At 35.5% G+C, this 16001-nt stretch overlaps 1 long non-coding RNA gene across 1 annotated transcript; it reads right to left on the reverse strand.

The window, feature by feature from the left end:
- Window positions 1–1376: 1376 nt before the first annotated feature.
- LOC138145301 (uncharacterized) lies at window positions 1377–15846 on the reverse strand. Its single transcript, XR_011164181.1, has 4 exons — window positions 15510–15846; window positions 11384–11616; window positions 2164–2600; window positions 1377–1950 (listed from the first exon to the last, which is right to left on the reverse strand). It is a non-coding gene; the product is annotated as an uncharacterized lncRNA (long non-coding RNA).
- Between the last annotated feature and the right edge of the window lie 155 nt (window positions 15847–16001).

Consider the following 16001-nt stretch of genomic DNA (forward strand, 5'->3'; position numbering starts at 1 on the left):
TGTGAAAGACTATTTCCCTCCATCCTATCCTGCTCCTCATTTATTCTATTCTCTCCTTTGACCCTGTCCCACATCAAGTGTTTAATTCTGGTTACCCCTTTCCCTGTTTGCCCTCTTTTCTATCATCCCCTCCCCCTTCTTATCCCCTTTTCCTCTACTTTCCTGTAGGGCAAGATAATTGAGTGTTTATGTTATACCCTCCTTCAGCCAAATTTGATGGGAATAAGGTTCACTAATTCTCTCTCACCTCTCTCCTCTTCCCTTCCACTGTAAAAGCTTTTTCTTGTCTCTTTTATGTGAAATAATTTAGCCCATTCTCTCTCTCCCTTTCTACTTCTCCAGGACATTAATCTCTTAATTTTATTTTTTTGATATTATCCCTTCATATTCAACTCACCCTTTTTCTTTTGTCTTATATATATATTTCCTCCAACTACCCTAATACTGAGAAAGGTTTCATGAGCTACAAATATCATCTTTACATGTAGGAATGTAAATAGTTCAACCTTAATAAGTCCCTTATGATTTCCCTTTCCTGTTTCCCTTTCCATTCTTCTCTTGAATCTTGTATTTGAAAGTCAAATTTTCTATTCAGCTCTGGTATTTTTGTCAAGGATGCTTGAAAGTCCTCTATTTCATTGAAAATCCATTTTTTCCCCTGAAGGATTATATTCAATTTTGCTGAGTAGGTGATTCTTGGTTTTAATCCTAGTTCCTTTGGCCTCTGGAATATCATATTCCAAGCCCTCACATCTCTTAACGTAGAAGCTGCTAAATCTTATGTTATCCTGATTGTGTTTCCACATTACTTGAATTGTTTCTTTCTAGCTGCTTGCAATGTTTTCTCCTTGACCTGGGAACTCTAGAATTTGGCTACAATAGTCCTAAGAGTTTTCCTTTTGGGATCTCTTTCAGGAGGTAAAAGTGGATTCTTTCAATTTCTATTTTGCCTTCTGGTTCTGGAATATTAGGGCCTTGGTAACTTCTTGAAAAATGATGTCTGGGTTCTTTTTTGATCATGGCTTTCAGGTAGTCCAATAATTTTTAAATGATCTCTCATGGATCTATTTTCAGATCAGTTGTTTTTCCAATGAGATATTTTTCATTGCCTTCTATTTTTTTTCATTCTTCTGGTTTTATTTTATAATTTATTGATTTCTCTTTGAGTCATTAGCTTCCATTTGCTTCATTCTAATTTTTAAGGAATCATTTTCTTCAGTGAGCAAAAATTTTGGACCTACTTTTTCCATTTGTCCAATTCAGCTTCTAAGGCATTTTTTCCTCATTGGCTTTTTGGACCTCTTTTGCCATTTGGGTTAGTCTATTTTTTTAAGGTGTTATTTTCTTCAGCATTTTTTTGAAAGCTATTGACTTATTTTTCATGATTTTCTTGCATCACTGTCATTTCTCTTCCCAATTTTTTCTCTACTTCTCTTTCTTGATTTTCAAAATCCTTTTCGAGGTCTTCCATGGCCTGAGACCAATTCATATTTTTTTTTGAGGCTTTGGATGTAGGAGTTTTGACTTTGTTGTCTTCTTCTGGTTGGATGTTTTGATTTTCCTTGTCACCAAAGTAAGATTCTACAGTCTGATTTTTTTCCACTGTTTGCTCATCTTCCCAGTCAGTTACTTGACTTTTTAGCTCTTTGTTTAGGTAGGACTCTACTTTCAGAGTGAAGAATGCATTGTCCCAAGCTTCAAGGGTTTTGTGTAGTTTTTTTCAGAGATATTTCTAGGGACCTGTAAATTTTTAGTTCTTCCAAGGCTATATGATCAAAGAAGAGGTGTTTACTCTTCTTCTGTTCTGTGCTCTGGTACTGTGAGTGACCACAAGCACTCTTTTCTGCCTTGGAACTGTGAGGAGGATTCCCTCTTCACCACCACCACAAGCTCTGCCACACCAGCACTCCTTCTTGCCTCAGTACTGCCACCCAGGACTGCAACATAGATCTGAGTGAGGGCAAACCAAGAGAATCCTGTCTCAAAGCCAGCAAAGAGATCTATACAATCCCCCTCTGATCAACTGCTTGATCCCCCTACTGTCTGTGGGTTGAGAGCTCCAGAAGCAGCCTCTGCCACCTCTACCACCACCACTACCATCCTGGGGCTTGGGCTGAACCATGGTCCTCTCTCACCCAGGTCCCACAGAGCTTTCCTACTGACCTTCTAATTTGTCTTTGGTGTTTGTAGATTGAGAAGTCTGGAAACAGTTGCAGCTGCCAGTGATCCAGTCCCCTGAGGCCTACTCCAGATGTTGCTGTGGCCCAGTCTGTGCCAGCACATATGCTGGACTGTGCTCCTCTCCCAGTCTGGTACAACAAACCTGTAGACCTTCCAGGTTGTCTTGGGCTAGAAATGTGTTTCACTCTGTTGTTTTGTGGGTTCTGTTGCTCTAGAATTTGTTTAGAGTCGTTTTTTACAGGTTTTTGGAGAAGTTTTGGGGAGAGCTCAAGCAAGTCCCTGCTTTCACCCTGACATCTTGCTCAGCCCCCAAGAGCAGAATTTTTAACATCTAGAGAAAAACTTAAATCTGTGATGTCTAATCTCACCAAAGAAACAAAAGAGAGGACAATTGAGTGGGAATGCAAATAAAGGATAATCTAGAAGAAAAAGAGCAAAAATTAATAACATTTAAGGAAACTATACTCTCTATTCAAGCAAAACATTGATCTCAAAGAAAGGACGTATAGAGGCAACCTATAGCCTCAGAAAAATGCAGTAAGTTAAAAACCTGGAATAATATAAGGCAAGAAATAATACAAGAAAATTACCCAGAATGTCTGAACATAGAAAACAAAATACCAAATGAAAGAATACATAGATTGCCTCTAGAAAAAAAAATCCAAGCCTGCAAATTCCAAGACACATAGTGGTTAAATCGAACAATTCCATTGAGAAAAAAACATTCTGCAAGTAACCAGGTAAAAAAAGCTTCAAATACAAAGGAAAAGAATTACACAGACTATTATAGACTCACTGGAAAACTCAAGAGGGAATGAACTAATGTGTTCTGAAGAGCAATGGAACTCAGGAAGCAGCCTAGGGTCTCCTACCCTGCAATTCTTAAGTTAACCATAAATGGAAAAAAAGGACAGACATTAATAATAAAAATTAAAAATATTCTTAGAAAGAAAACTACACCTGGAGAGACTTGCTTTATGAACATCTCAGAAAACAAAAACGCATAAGGGGTGAATGAATTTAACAATCAAAGACAGCATAAGCAAGAGAGAGACAACAACGAGACCAGTAAGAGACTTCTTTCTAAAATGTACACAAGAAGACAGGAGTGAAGGCAGAAATTATGCAGAGGTGATGGTGGAAAAGCAGACCTGGGGCATTACGGATAGAAGCTGGCAGCTCCCTGCTTACAAGTGAGTCAATATCTTTTGTGGTTTGTGTGATGTGCTGGTCAAGTTTGGAACTAGCAGTGAGGAAAAGGTGACTCCTGAGATCTCTTAGGAAGAAAAGAGCCTGCAGGTAAATGAGTGAGGAGGTAGAGGGAAGGATTTGAAAAGGTAGGAGTTAGGGGGAACCTTTGTTTTAGTGGTGGGAAAGGGCAGGGGCAGAGAGGGCAAGTTTGAATTTTGCTGTGAATGAAGATACTTGTTCAATGGAGGGAGGTGAGGATGTTGCAGAATGTTATCTGTGGGAACCTGGTGCTTGATGAGGCCATTTGTACAATCTGGCAGGGAGGAAGAAAGGGGAGAGTTGAAGTAAGCTCCTAGGGGATACTAGTGCCTGGGGGAGTGGGAGGGCATAGACTGAGGAAGAGGATTTTGAGGCATATGGCTGCATAGTTGAGGATTGGGGGAAGATCATGCCATGGGATAGTGTCTTCTTTGTCACCTATAATGACTGATACTTTTCTGGGAATGAGGTATAATGGTGATGGGGGCAAACTATAAAACAGCAGAAACCACTTAGAGGGAAAAGCTCAGAATGGATATGTCAAGTTTTGATTCTATCAGGAATACACAGAATAGAGAGGGACTTGATAAATATAGGTGTCATCAAAGAGAGAGTGAGAGTCTAGAGAAGACAGAGAGGGAGGATGGATACTGAAAAGAGGGAAGGAGAGAAATCCTCTCTGGAAATGAGGAAACAAAATATGAAATAAAATACAAAAATGAAACAGACAAAAATCCTAATGAATACTACTAATTGAAGGGGAGGACATGAGAGGAGAATCAACCTGAAAGAAAAAAATGAGAAAAGTCAAATAACCATATTAAGTTTAACAATAAAATAAAATAAAACAAAAGGAACAAATAAGCAAAACTCCAAAGAGAAAGGCATAACAAATGGGTGAAGGGATTAGAGATGAGAAGACAGCCAGTGAAAATAAGCCCACCTTAAAAAAGGTTAACCTAAAGTAACTAAAGAAACATAATACAGTGTTTATAGGGGAAAAATAGAAAAAATCATAACTTTAAAAGTCCCAATATTACAGAGAAATAAAAGAAAATATAAACCTAACTTTAATAACTTTAAATGTGAGTGTATTAAAAAAAATTCAATAAAACAAAAATGTTATGACAAAACCTTATAATCTGTTGTTTATAAGAAACACATTAGCAAATATGTATGTGTGTGTGTATATATACACACACAAAGAATAAAACTAAAAGGATGGAAAAAATTTACTATGTATCAAGGGAATCCAAAAAAATAGGAGTTGCAAATATACTATCTGACAAAGCAAAAAGAGTCAAAAAATTAAAAGGGATAAACAAGGAAAGTACAGTATTCTGAAAGGAACCATAGGCAACAATTCAATATCAGTAATAAATTTATATGTTCCAAATATCCTGCTCATCCAAATTCATAAAGGAAACATTAACTAAGCTATAAGAATACATAGAAACAGAAAGGTAAACAAAGGAGCAATTATAGAAGTGAACAAATTGCTTGAGAAACTTGAGCTAGAAAGCTTGTCTTCTAAATAGGAATGCAAAATATATGTATTTCTCAGCACCACATGGAACTTTTACAAAAATTAACCATATATCAAAGCACAGAGATATTGCTAACAAAAAGCAGAAAGGCATCCTTTCTTTCTATAATGCAATAAAAGACTTAACACAATAAAAAACTACCATTGATTCAGAAGCCATAAACAAAAGACAGAGACTCACCAAAAAAATCATTGAAACAATGAATAATTATGTAAAAGAATATGATCATTATGAAGCAACATATCAAAATTTCTGAGATGCACCTAAGGCAGTCTTTAGGGGGAAAATCATATCCATACAAATATTAAGAAAAAGAAAAATAGAAAAAGCTTAATGAACTCAATATGCATTTTTTACAATTAGAAAACCAACAAATTTGTACCCCAAATAAGTATGCACAAAAAATGAGATATTAAAAATACAAAAATAAATGGATTGGGGCGGCTAGGTGGCTCAGTGAATAGATCACCGGCCCTGGAGTCAGGAGGAACTGAGTTCAAATTTGACCTCAGACCCTTGACACACTTACTAGCCATGTGACTTTGGGTAAGTCATTTAACCCCAATTGCCCTCCAAAAAGCAAAACAAACAAACGAAATGGATAATCTGGAAACAAACAAACAAAAAAAAGCCTATAGAAATGCTAAGTAAAAGTAAAAGCTGGTTCTTTGAAAAAGCTAATAAAATTGACCAATCTTTAGTTAATCTGATTAAAAAGAATAGTTCAGAAAATCAATAAAATAAAATAACAAATCCACAAGATGAAATCACAACAAAGTGGAAGAAATAAAAAGAATAATCCAAATCTATTATGCATAGTTATAGGTTAACAAAGCTGACAAAACTATAAGAGAGGGATATCTATATAAAATACCCAAACTGTAAGAAGGCCAGATAGAACTCTTAAATAATTAAACTTCAGAAAAGGAAACAGTACTAGCTGTAATGGAACTTCCAAAAAAATTCCTGGTACTAATGGATATACAGGAGAATGCTATAAAACTTTTAGAGGACAGTTACTACCCATGTTTTATTAACTATTCTCAAAGCTTGAGAAAAAATAATCTTACCAAAATTCTTTTATAAGACAAATATAGACCTAATGAAGAGGGTTACCCACTAAGAGGGTTAGCGTTGCTCTGGAGACCCCAAAAATACCAACACACCCAGTCCTGCTGAATGAATTTGACTCAAGTCTTCTCAGCCAAAGAAAAGTAAAATTTATTAAAAGTCTGCTTGCATTAGACACAGAGTAAGTCTGTGCTAGGTCCTTCTATGGCGCTCTCCATATTCTATGGCATTCTCACCATTCTATGGCATTCTATGGCACTCTCACTCTTCCATGGTGCTCTCACACATGTGAGGACAAGACAGGGTCTTATATACAGAAGGTTGTGGGAGGAATCTAGGGGTAGTCTAGAGGAGGAGTTTGGGGAGGGTCTTCAGGAGGAGTTATTGAGGTCAATGAGTGATTAAGGGTGGGAATCCTCCTGGAGACCACAAACAATGGTGGGCTAGGACGGTTAAAGGGTGGGAAGTCTAGTAACTGACTTGCCTCATCAAATAGGATGATTTAATCAAGAGTCCAAGGGAGGTTCCCAGAGCCTGTACCTCAAGGACTCAAGGAGAGCTGGAGGGGGCTCCCAGAGCCCATACCTCATCACTAATACCATCACTAAAACCAGGGAAGGATAAAACACAGAAGGAAAACGATAGGTCAATATTACTAATAAACACTGATTGAAATCTTTAAACTAAATCTCATCAGAGTACAGTGATGTATATAGGAAATCATACATTATGACCAAACTGGATTTAGTCATAATGAAATAATGCAAGGGTACAAGAATGATTTAACATTAGAAAAATGATCAACAAAATGAATCTTATTAAAAACCAAAATATCTAAAACCACATCATTATCTTTTTTTTGTTTTGCTTTTCTTTTTTTAATCAATTTATTTTTTGTTTTCAATATTTATTTACACAAGATTTTGAATTCCAAATTTTCTCCCCATCTCTCTCCTCTCCCCATCTCAAGACAGCATGCATTCTGATTACCTCTTTCCCCAATCTGCCCTCCCTTCTATCACCAATGCCTTCTCTTATCCTCTTCCCTTCTTTTTTTCTGTAGGGCAAGAAAGATTTCTATACCTTATTTCCTGTATATCTTATTTCCCAGTTGCATATAAAAACAATTTTTAACATTAATTTTTAAAACTTTCAGTTTCAAATTTTCTCCTTTCCTCCCTCCCCACCCACCCTCATTGGGAAGGCAAGCAATTTGATATAGGTTATACATGTGTAGTCATGCAGAACACTTCCATAATAGTCATGTTGTGAAAGACTAACTATATTTCCCTCCATCCTATCCTGCCTCCCACAAGCTCCTCCCAGGACCACCACCCAGGACTGTGACCTAGATCCAGGCATGGGCAAAGCAAGGGAGTGCCAGCAAAGAGATCCCTGCTGCTGCTCCTGCCTCTGTGACCTCCACCCCCATGCTACCTGCCCTAGAGCTGAACCATGCTCCTCTCTTACTGAGGTCTGACCTACCTTTCCTACTGACCTTCTAAGTTGTCTTTGGCATTTGTGGGTTGAGAAATCTGGAAAGCACCATCTTGGCCCATGCTGGACTGTGCTCCTTTCTCAGATTGGTGCAACAGACCTTTCCAGTCGACCTTACAGGTTGTCTTGGGCTGGAAATTTTTTTCACTTTGTCATTTTGTGGATTCTGCTGCTCTAGAATTTGTTTGGAGTTGTTTTTTACAGGTTTTTAGTGTGGGAGAGCTCAAGCAAGTCCTTGCTTTTACTCCACCATCTTGGCTCCCACCACATGATTATCTTAACAGATGCAAAAAAGGCCTTTGACAAAGTAAAATATTCATTTATCTCAAAACTCTATAGGCATGAAGGAACTTTCAAAATATCATAAAAAACATTTATTTAAAACCAAAGGGAAGCATCATGTACAATGGCAATATACTAGAACCTTTTCCAATTAATATGAGAGTAAAGTAAGGATGTTTACTCTCCTCCCAATATTTGATATGGTTCTGGAAATGCAAACAACAGTAAGCAAAAAGGTAGGTTGAAATGAAATAAAACTACCCCTATTTGCTGGCTTACTAGGAAAATCCCAGGGAATCAGCAAAGATAGTAATTGAGGCAATTAATGGTTTCAGCAAAGTTGCAGGCTACAAAATAAACCCCCCCCAAATTAAATGCATTTATACATAACAGTAACAAAATCCAAGAAGCAATACTAGAAAGGAAAATCCCATTCTAAATAACTACAAAATGCATAATGTATCTGAGGATCCATTTATGAAAACATACAAAAGCTTGTAATAGATTCAATTACAAAGTATTCTTAAAGAAATAAAGAGCAACTTAAATAGCCATTGGGATATTAAGTCTTAGTGGCTGGGCCTTGTCAACATAATAAAAATGACAATACTACCAAAGTTAATCAACACTTTTAATGCTATATCAATCAAATTACCCAAGGGATACTTCATAAAACTTGACAAAATAGTAACCAAATCAATTTGGGAAAACAAAAGATCTAGAATATTAAGGGAAATGATGAAAAGATGTAGGGATAAAGAGGGAATAGCACTTCTAGACTAAAAATTATAAGGAATCAGTCTTCAAAACCATCTGGATTAGTTAAAAAAAAACCAGATAAACTGATGCAATACCTTAGATGAAGGAAAATTATAAACAACTGAACTCAGTAACCCAGTGTTTGATGAAGTGAAAAACATAAGTTACACAAGGAAAAACTCTTTATTTGATAAGAACTGGTTAAAAAAAACTGGAAAGAAGTTTGGCAGAAATCAGCCTTAGATCTACACCTTGTAACATATTCCACATGAACAGATGACCTTAATACTAAAAATCATCAGAATAAAAAAATTAGAAGAAAAGACAACTAATTGGACATGAGGGGTCAGTGAGAGAAAGTTGAGGATTATTTTGAGGTTGCAAACTTGAATATTTATAAGAATGATGGTGTCACCAACAGGAAAAGGAAGATCTAGCAAAGGAGATTACGAATTCCTATGGGACACTTGGGAAAGGTGTAAAATTTAGAATCAGCAGATTGACTGGCTACTAATCCTAGCTCTATCTGACCTTGGGCAAGCTATTTAACTTCTCCAGACCTCAATTTGTCATTAGGTTATTTGGTTAAAGAACTTTTGAGGACCTTTCCAGCTATTTATTTGTGATTCTACAGTATTCAAATATAGTAGAGATAAATAGTATTTTACATTTTATTATACTTTTTACTAGTATATCCCATTGATAGAGCAATAAGGTCCAAGACTAAGGAAGTATATTCTGCCTTGGTCAGATCACTTATTAAGTATTGTGTTCAGTTTTGGATACCACATTTTAGAAAGAACATTCGTAAGCTGTACAGTAAGTAGGGAAAGGCAACTGGAATGCTAAGAGATCTTGTGATCATGGTATAACAAAATCAATGAAAGTAACCAAGGATTTTTAGTTTGGAGAATACTTAGGTAGACACATGATACTTTCTTCAAGTATTTGAAGGGCTGTCACATGGATACAGGATTAGAGCTGTTCTGTTTGGAACCAGGGGGAAATACTAGGAATAATGGGTAACAGTTGGAAAAAATTAAGTTTGTGGTAAAGAAAAACTTCCTACCAATTACCCTACCCAAAAGTGAAATGGGATTCCTTGGGAGGCAGTCTTTGGCACCTTAAGTCAAGGCTTGATGACAACCTGTTCGATATGTTGTAGAGAAGATTGTTCAGATTGGTGTTCAGATTGACCAGATGTTGTATAATCTGCCTTTTCTCCTCATTTTGAGATTCCAAATCTACCTTTGTTTTGTTGTAAACTGAGTGGCAAATGGCAAGATTTGGTGAGCTTTTAAAAAGTACCTTTACAACCATTTCACTTTCTTTGCCATTTTAAACACTTAAACCTAAGAATGAAAAATTAAATGTGTATGTTTATGTATAAAGTCAATCCTATTCAACAAATATTTGTTAAGTGTCTACGTGGTGTAAGAAACAGTGATGTTTGGGTCAGAAGCCCCACAAATTGTATTAGGTATGTGCAAACCCAGGTCATTTAATGACTCTGGTCCTCAGTTTCCAGAGAACTTTAGTTTGGAGTTGGAGGACTTGTTAGAATCCCAACTCTATTCCTTACTAGCTGTATGACCTTGAACAAGACTCTTATCATCTCTGGTCCTTGGTTTGTCTTCTATAAAATGGGGAGTTTGGATTAGATGACCTCAAAGGTAATTTCCAGATCTAAGTTAAGGATCCTATGAATTTATGCTTTTCCCTATCCATATCAGGGTTTTTGTGAGGATCAGATGAGATAATGTATATTAAGGGGTTTATAACTATTCTGTAATATGTAAATATAAATTGCCATTATTTCTGATCTGATTAGTTGATAAATCACCAGAGATTTATTTAAAAATATCCAGGGTTTTGGGAGAAACAAGTGGTAGAGGACATGGAAATAATTGAGAACATAATACTGAGAATAAATAGAATTTTAAAAATCAAGGCTATTCAAATAAAGTTTGTGTGATCAAAACAATACATAGAAATGCATAGGACTGTTTATAAATTAAAAATCCAGATTAAACCTATGCTTGTTTCACTCAAAATCCATCATCATGGATAATGATGAATGAAACTGACTTCAACTCAGTGTATAGAGGGTCAATACAAGAAAAATACTTCCTAAATTAATTTATTTTTGTGGGTAGGTGTTTCAATGTACAGAATGCTGGTATTGTAGTCAGGAAGTATCAGTCTGAATCCTACCTTTGACACTGAGTAGCTGTACGACCCTAGGCAAGAAGCTTAACCTCTCTGGGTCTTAGTTTCCTTATCTGTCAAATGGAGAAAATAGCACCTACCTTATAGGGTTGTTGTGAGGATCAAGTGAGATAACATATGTAAAGTGCTTGACAAATCTTAAAATGCTCTATAAATTCTAGTTATAATTTTCCCATATTGTTCAAATTCAAGATATTTAAGAGTCTGAACTGAAATAAAAATATATACAGGTTATGATCTTGCTCTTTGAATTCTTTCTTCAAATAAAAACATTTGATTTGGGACTCTTCTTAGATGCTTATTATGTTAAGGTCTTTCACTAAAATCTCCATCTAAATCTTCCTCTTCTTTCTTTCACTTTTTCTCATGTTTACAACTGTTAGTATAGCATTGCATGCATAAAGTCATGTAGGTACATTTCTCCAATTCTCCAATTCCATTTTAAAATCACTTTGATGCTTTAATTAAAAGAAAAAACTTATTAGAGTTCAGTTATAAAATAACCGCCAGTTATTTTCCGGTACTTCCTATTTAGGATAATCTATTGAGGTTCCATCAAGCATCTCCTCATGGTATTCCATACTTACAGAATTCTCCTTTGCTTTTCCTGCCATCTGGAACAGCTTTTTCTACATCATCCATTGTGTCACTTCAAATCTTAGGGGACCATGCCTTAAAATTGTTTTCTGTCCTTTAATCATTGTAATTATGTGATTTGGAGCAACAAAGTGTTTGGGTATACTGTTTATGTGAAAGAGAGAATGCAAACCATCATATGAAGCATTTCATGAAGATTCAAACTTCTTGTGGAAAGTAAAACCTATGAAAAAAGATCAAAAGCATTGGGATTATTGATCCTGGAGAAACCAAAAAGTGAATTAATAAAACATCTTTAAATAGGAAATGAGGTGTTATGTGAAAGTTGATGGTAAGTTGATATTTTCCATTGAATAGGGAGTTTTGGGTAGTAAAAAGAGCATGGGGGGCGGCCAGGTGGCTCAGCGAGTAAGAGCACCAGCTCCAGTGTTGGGACGACTTGGAGATCGAATCCCGGGCTCAGACACTCAGCACCATACCCAGAAATAACTGGCCGTGTAACCTTGAGCAAGTTACTTAACCCCGATTGCTTAAAAATAAAAACAATAATAAAAAAAAAGAGCATGGGACCTGGAATCAGGAAGATGTGTTTAACTCCTTCCTCAGATTCTTACTAGCAGAAAGACTTTGGGAAAGTCATAATCTCTTTCAGGTTCAGTTTTCTCATCTGTCAAATGGGGATAACCTCATCTCTAGCACTTTTATCCCAGTAATTATATGCCAAAAATGAAATCATATTTAAAGTGCTTCGCAAACCTTAAAGCACTACATAAAATGTAAATTACTATTAGTGAGAATAGAACAAGAGGAAATGATTTTGAACTTTAATGTGAGCATTATTAGTTACACATAAAAATTTCTCAGCTAGTGAATTATTAAAGGATGGAATGGCTTATTGAAGGTGGCACACACGTTCCTTGAAATTAATTAAAAATGGGGTATTTCTCAGTGATCTAGCTAGTTTGACTTGGGTGTAATCCTTTTGTGGAAGTAAAAGAATGTGGTTTCTTCCATACCTAGAGGTTGGGGTCAGCAAAGAGATATGGGAGTTCTGAATATTTACTTTGTTGAACAGGACCTTTTCTGAAGATATACCCATCTCTAGGTACAGGCTTTTATCTTACACTTCTGGTTCTATATTATTTCAAAACTCAAAACAGAATTTAGAAACTTCTGATTCCTTCAAATTAGAATATTTTTAAAAGTTTAAGGCTTGGATTTGTTTTAAAAAATTCCAAAATAATCACATTTGCCAAAGTATCCAAGTAGGCCAGAAACCAAATTTCACAAAACATAATTCTAGTAAATTTGAAATAAAATTAAGAGTTTAAATCTTTCAGAGTCTATCATCATAATAAAACCTCCAATAGTGAATTGTATGCAAAATTTTTAATCCTGAGAAGTTTTCTTATACAGGACACGACAATAGGAAAGATAGTTTTTGCTAGTTGTTATATTATGTAATTTTACTGAGGTATTCAATGGATTTCTACTTTTGTTTTAAAAGCCTTATAAAAGAGACTTGTATACTTAACAACTTGTTTTAATTTTGATTAGTTTGAAGGAAAAATCAGCAACCTCCTTAAACTAGCAAAATAGGCTAAAAAAATTTTTAGTCATAATTTCAATTTTATCCTTAAAACCTTTTGGCAAAAGAAAAAACTGAGAAAGTAATAGTTGTCTTTATGACAGAGGAATGAATAGAGTTGTGTTTTAAGATAAGCTATTTCCCCAAATTAAATGTCATCAAATGAAAAAGAAGAGTACATTTGTAGTATGTATATAATTAGTAATACTTTAAAAACAGAAATTTGTCTTGTATTTAAGGTCAACATTCAGAAATGAGTTTTGTATTTTGAAGAAATTAAAAATAAGCTAATGAATGATTTTTGTTACTACAGGAATTGGTAAAATTCTAATGTTCGTTTCCAAGTAGAAATAATTTCACATCTTTTTGTTATAAAAAATAAAATTTTTGACCTAGAAACTAAGTTACTTAGAGTAGATTAATTTTAAAATAACTTTTCCAACACAACTGGATCTTAATGTATTTTATAATGCTTTACGACATGGTTTGGCAAAACATTTCAATAACAGAATATAAAATGTCTTGAACTAGGTATTTCCAAAAATATGAATGACCAAAATTGTATCAAAGTTATTTAGAAGTTAATCAAAACAACAGAAAACTCTAAAGGTTAATTTTCCTTTAAAAATGGTCCTAGAATGCAAGTATCAGAACACTTAATAAAAGCTACTGCAGCTCCTAAATGGAAAGACATACCTGAAATTACTAGAGTGCTTTTCTAAATTTACATATCACCAAGAAGATACATATGGAAAACTTTAATCTCTGTATTTTTATATTTGCTTTCACCATTTCTTTTTTATTCCCTTGAGAAATCAAACATCAATAAACATCAGACTAATGCAAAACAATTAATAAAAAATGAAAACCCCAAACAATCTTTGGTTACAAAGAAGTATTTATTCTAAAAAAATTAGGACTACATCAATTGTTGAGATTATTTTAAATATGTAGTTCCTAAAAATAAGAGGATAACATATATGGCAGTTAATCACAGAAGTAGCAAAACGGCAATAAAACACACAAAATGTCCATCTTTTCAACCTGAATATCCCTTCTAGAGCCAGGACACTAGTAATTATAATAGTTTAAAAGGAATTAATGGATTACACAATATGACAATGCAAATATTGTCAGTATTTAAAAGAAAGGACATTGCATATCAATAAATGATTATTACTCTGATAATTTAGGCTTTAAAATAATAAGTCATTGTAACCATTTTTTATTATAATCAGAATAAATTATAAAAGGCAATCATTGCACTCAAGTATCCACAGGGGTTCGTTTTCGGGTTGGGGGGGGGACCCCACCAAATACATATTCAGCCCTGGATCTTTTAATAGTGTCTTACACAGTTGCAGTCTTCAGGGGAGCTGAGGGGCGGTTGCAGCACCAAGTGTTTCCCACCAGGAATGTTAGGAGCCAGGCTGGGTACAAGGCTTGAGGTAAGAATCCAGAAAACCACAGTTCAGCTTCTAGGGTCCTAGTCTCACAAATAAGCACCTCCACTCTTTTAAATCAGTCTCATAAAAAATACTGTTTATTACCTAGAATGTTAATGGAGAATCTTTTGTTAAATGTTAACAAAAGAATGCTTATTCTAGTTCCCCCTTTAAACATCTACCTCTTTCATTTTAAAATGTTTTAACTCCAGTCTCTTTTGGAAAGTGCTTAAATCATTTGGAGATAAAATATTACTTATTGCTCTTTTCTAACAAATGGCATTTTCCATTGTTTCCATACATTTCACCCGTTCGTTTTCTTTTTTTTTTTAAACAAGGCCCATATCTTCATCAGCAAAACTCAGATGAATGATTTAGCATATAAAACCCAATAATTGCATACTAATTTACAAAAGATTTAAAAAATACTTTTTGGGCTGTTTTTTCAGGAAGTCTTTGCTTGCCCAACAGTAAACAGAAATGGTTTCGACCTTATATTAGGAGTCATTTGTTAGCATAACTTGAAGTCAACTATACAACATATACATAATTTAAATCATTTAATCACTAAATACATTGGCCAAACTGTATTGTACTCTTTTAAGATCCTTCGTTAGGTTATCGGTTTATCACTAAATTACCGCCAGTTCAGCTGTAGGTACATATTAACGTCTCTTTGCTTTTCCGTAGATTAACATTATTTTCTTCTTGCGAATATTCGGAAAAGCCTTACGATTCCTAAATACCAAATCGCTGATTAACTGTCCCCCAGCTCTATTATAATGAAAATAGCATTTTAAGTGCAAATAAGGAGTTAGAAAGCATCGTTCTTAGAACCAAAGCAAAAAAAAAAACAAAACCAAAAACAACCCACCAAAAACAACCATTTTACAATTTGTACTTAAGGCACTGGCAGTAATACAAAAAATATGTAGAGATAAGCTCCGGCAAGTAACGGGCTTGCAAAAAAAAATGTTACTGCTTAACAAAAAGCAGCCTGAGCCTCTATTGCAATATACAGCACTCCCAATAAATTACACAACACTTGCACAGGCTGCAGAAATAACGCAGGACAAGACTTACACAGATGCCAATCCGCAGCATTTATACACATGCACATGGGTAAGAGACAGAAACCAAACACTATCATTCAACTCAGGGAGGGCAGCGCAATCTTGAGTTTGTTCAATGTGTGTGTGTGTGTGTGTGTTATTTCTGTGTGAGTGTGTGGACTCTGTGTGTGCGCGCGTGAGAGTGAGACCCATCCTCGGGGCATTTTCCCCCCTCTCTGGGCAGTTTTGCTTCATTTGTTTCCTATTTCTGCTACATTGAAACTAACTTCCATCTCAGCCCCAGTCAGAGGCGCTGAATAGAACCTGTGCTACGGCTCCGTGTGCGTCATATCCCTCCGCAGAGTCGTCCCTCCCCCGAATCAATCCCTCCACAGAGAAAGCGCTTTCCAGCCAACCAACGGCCGCTGCTCCGACATCTTCTCCTAACTGGAAATAAATAAATAAATCGATCTACTGGGGGGGGGGGGGCGGTGTGAGGAGCGGGGAGGCGGGGAATCAGGCC

The sequence above is a fragment of the Petaurus breviceps genome, unplaced genomic scaffold (assembly GCF_028583685.1).
Source record: "Petaurus breviceps papuanus isolate PSGF00001 unplaced genomic scaffold, PetGlider_PUasm1.0 90734, whole genome shotgun sequence".
NCBI lineage: Eukaryota > Metazoa > Chordata > Mammalia > Diprotodontia > Petauridae > Petaurus > Petaurus breviceps.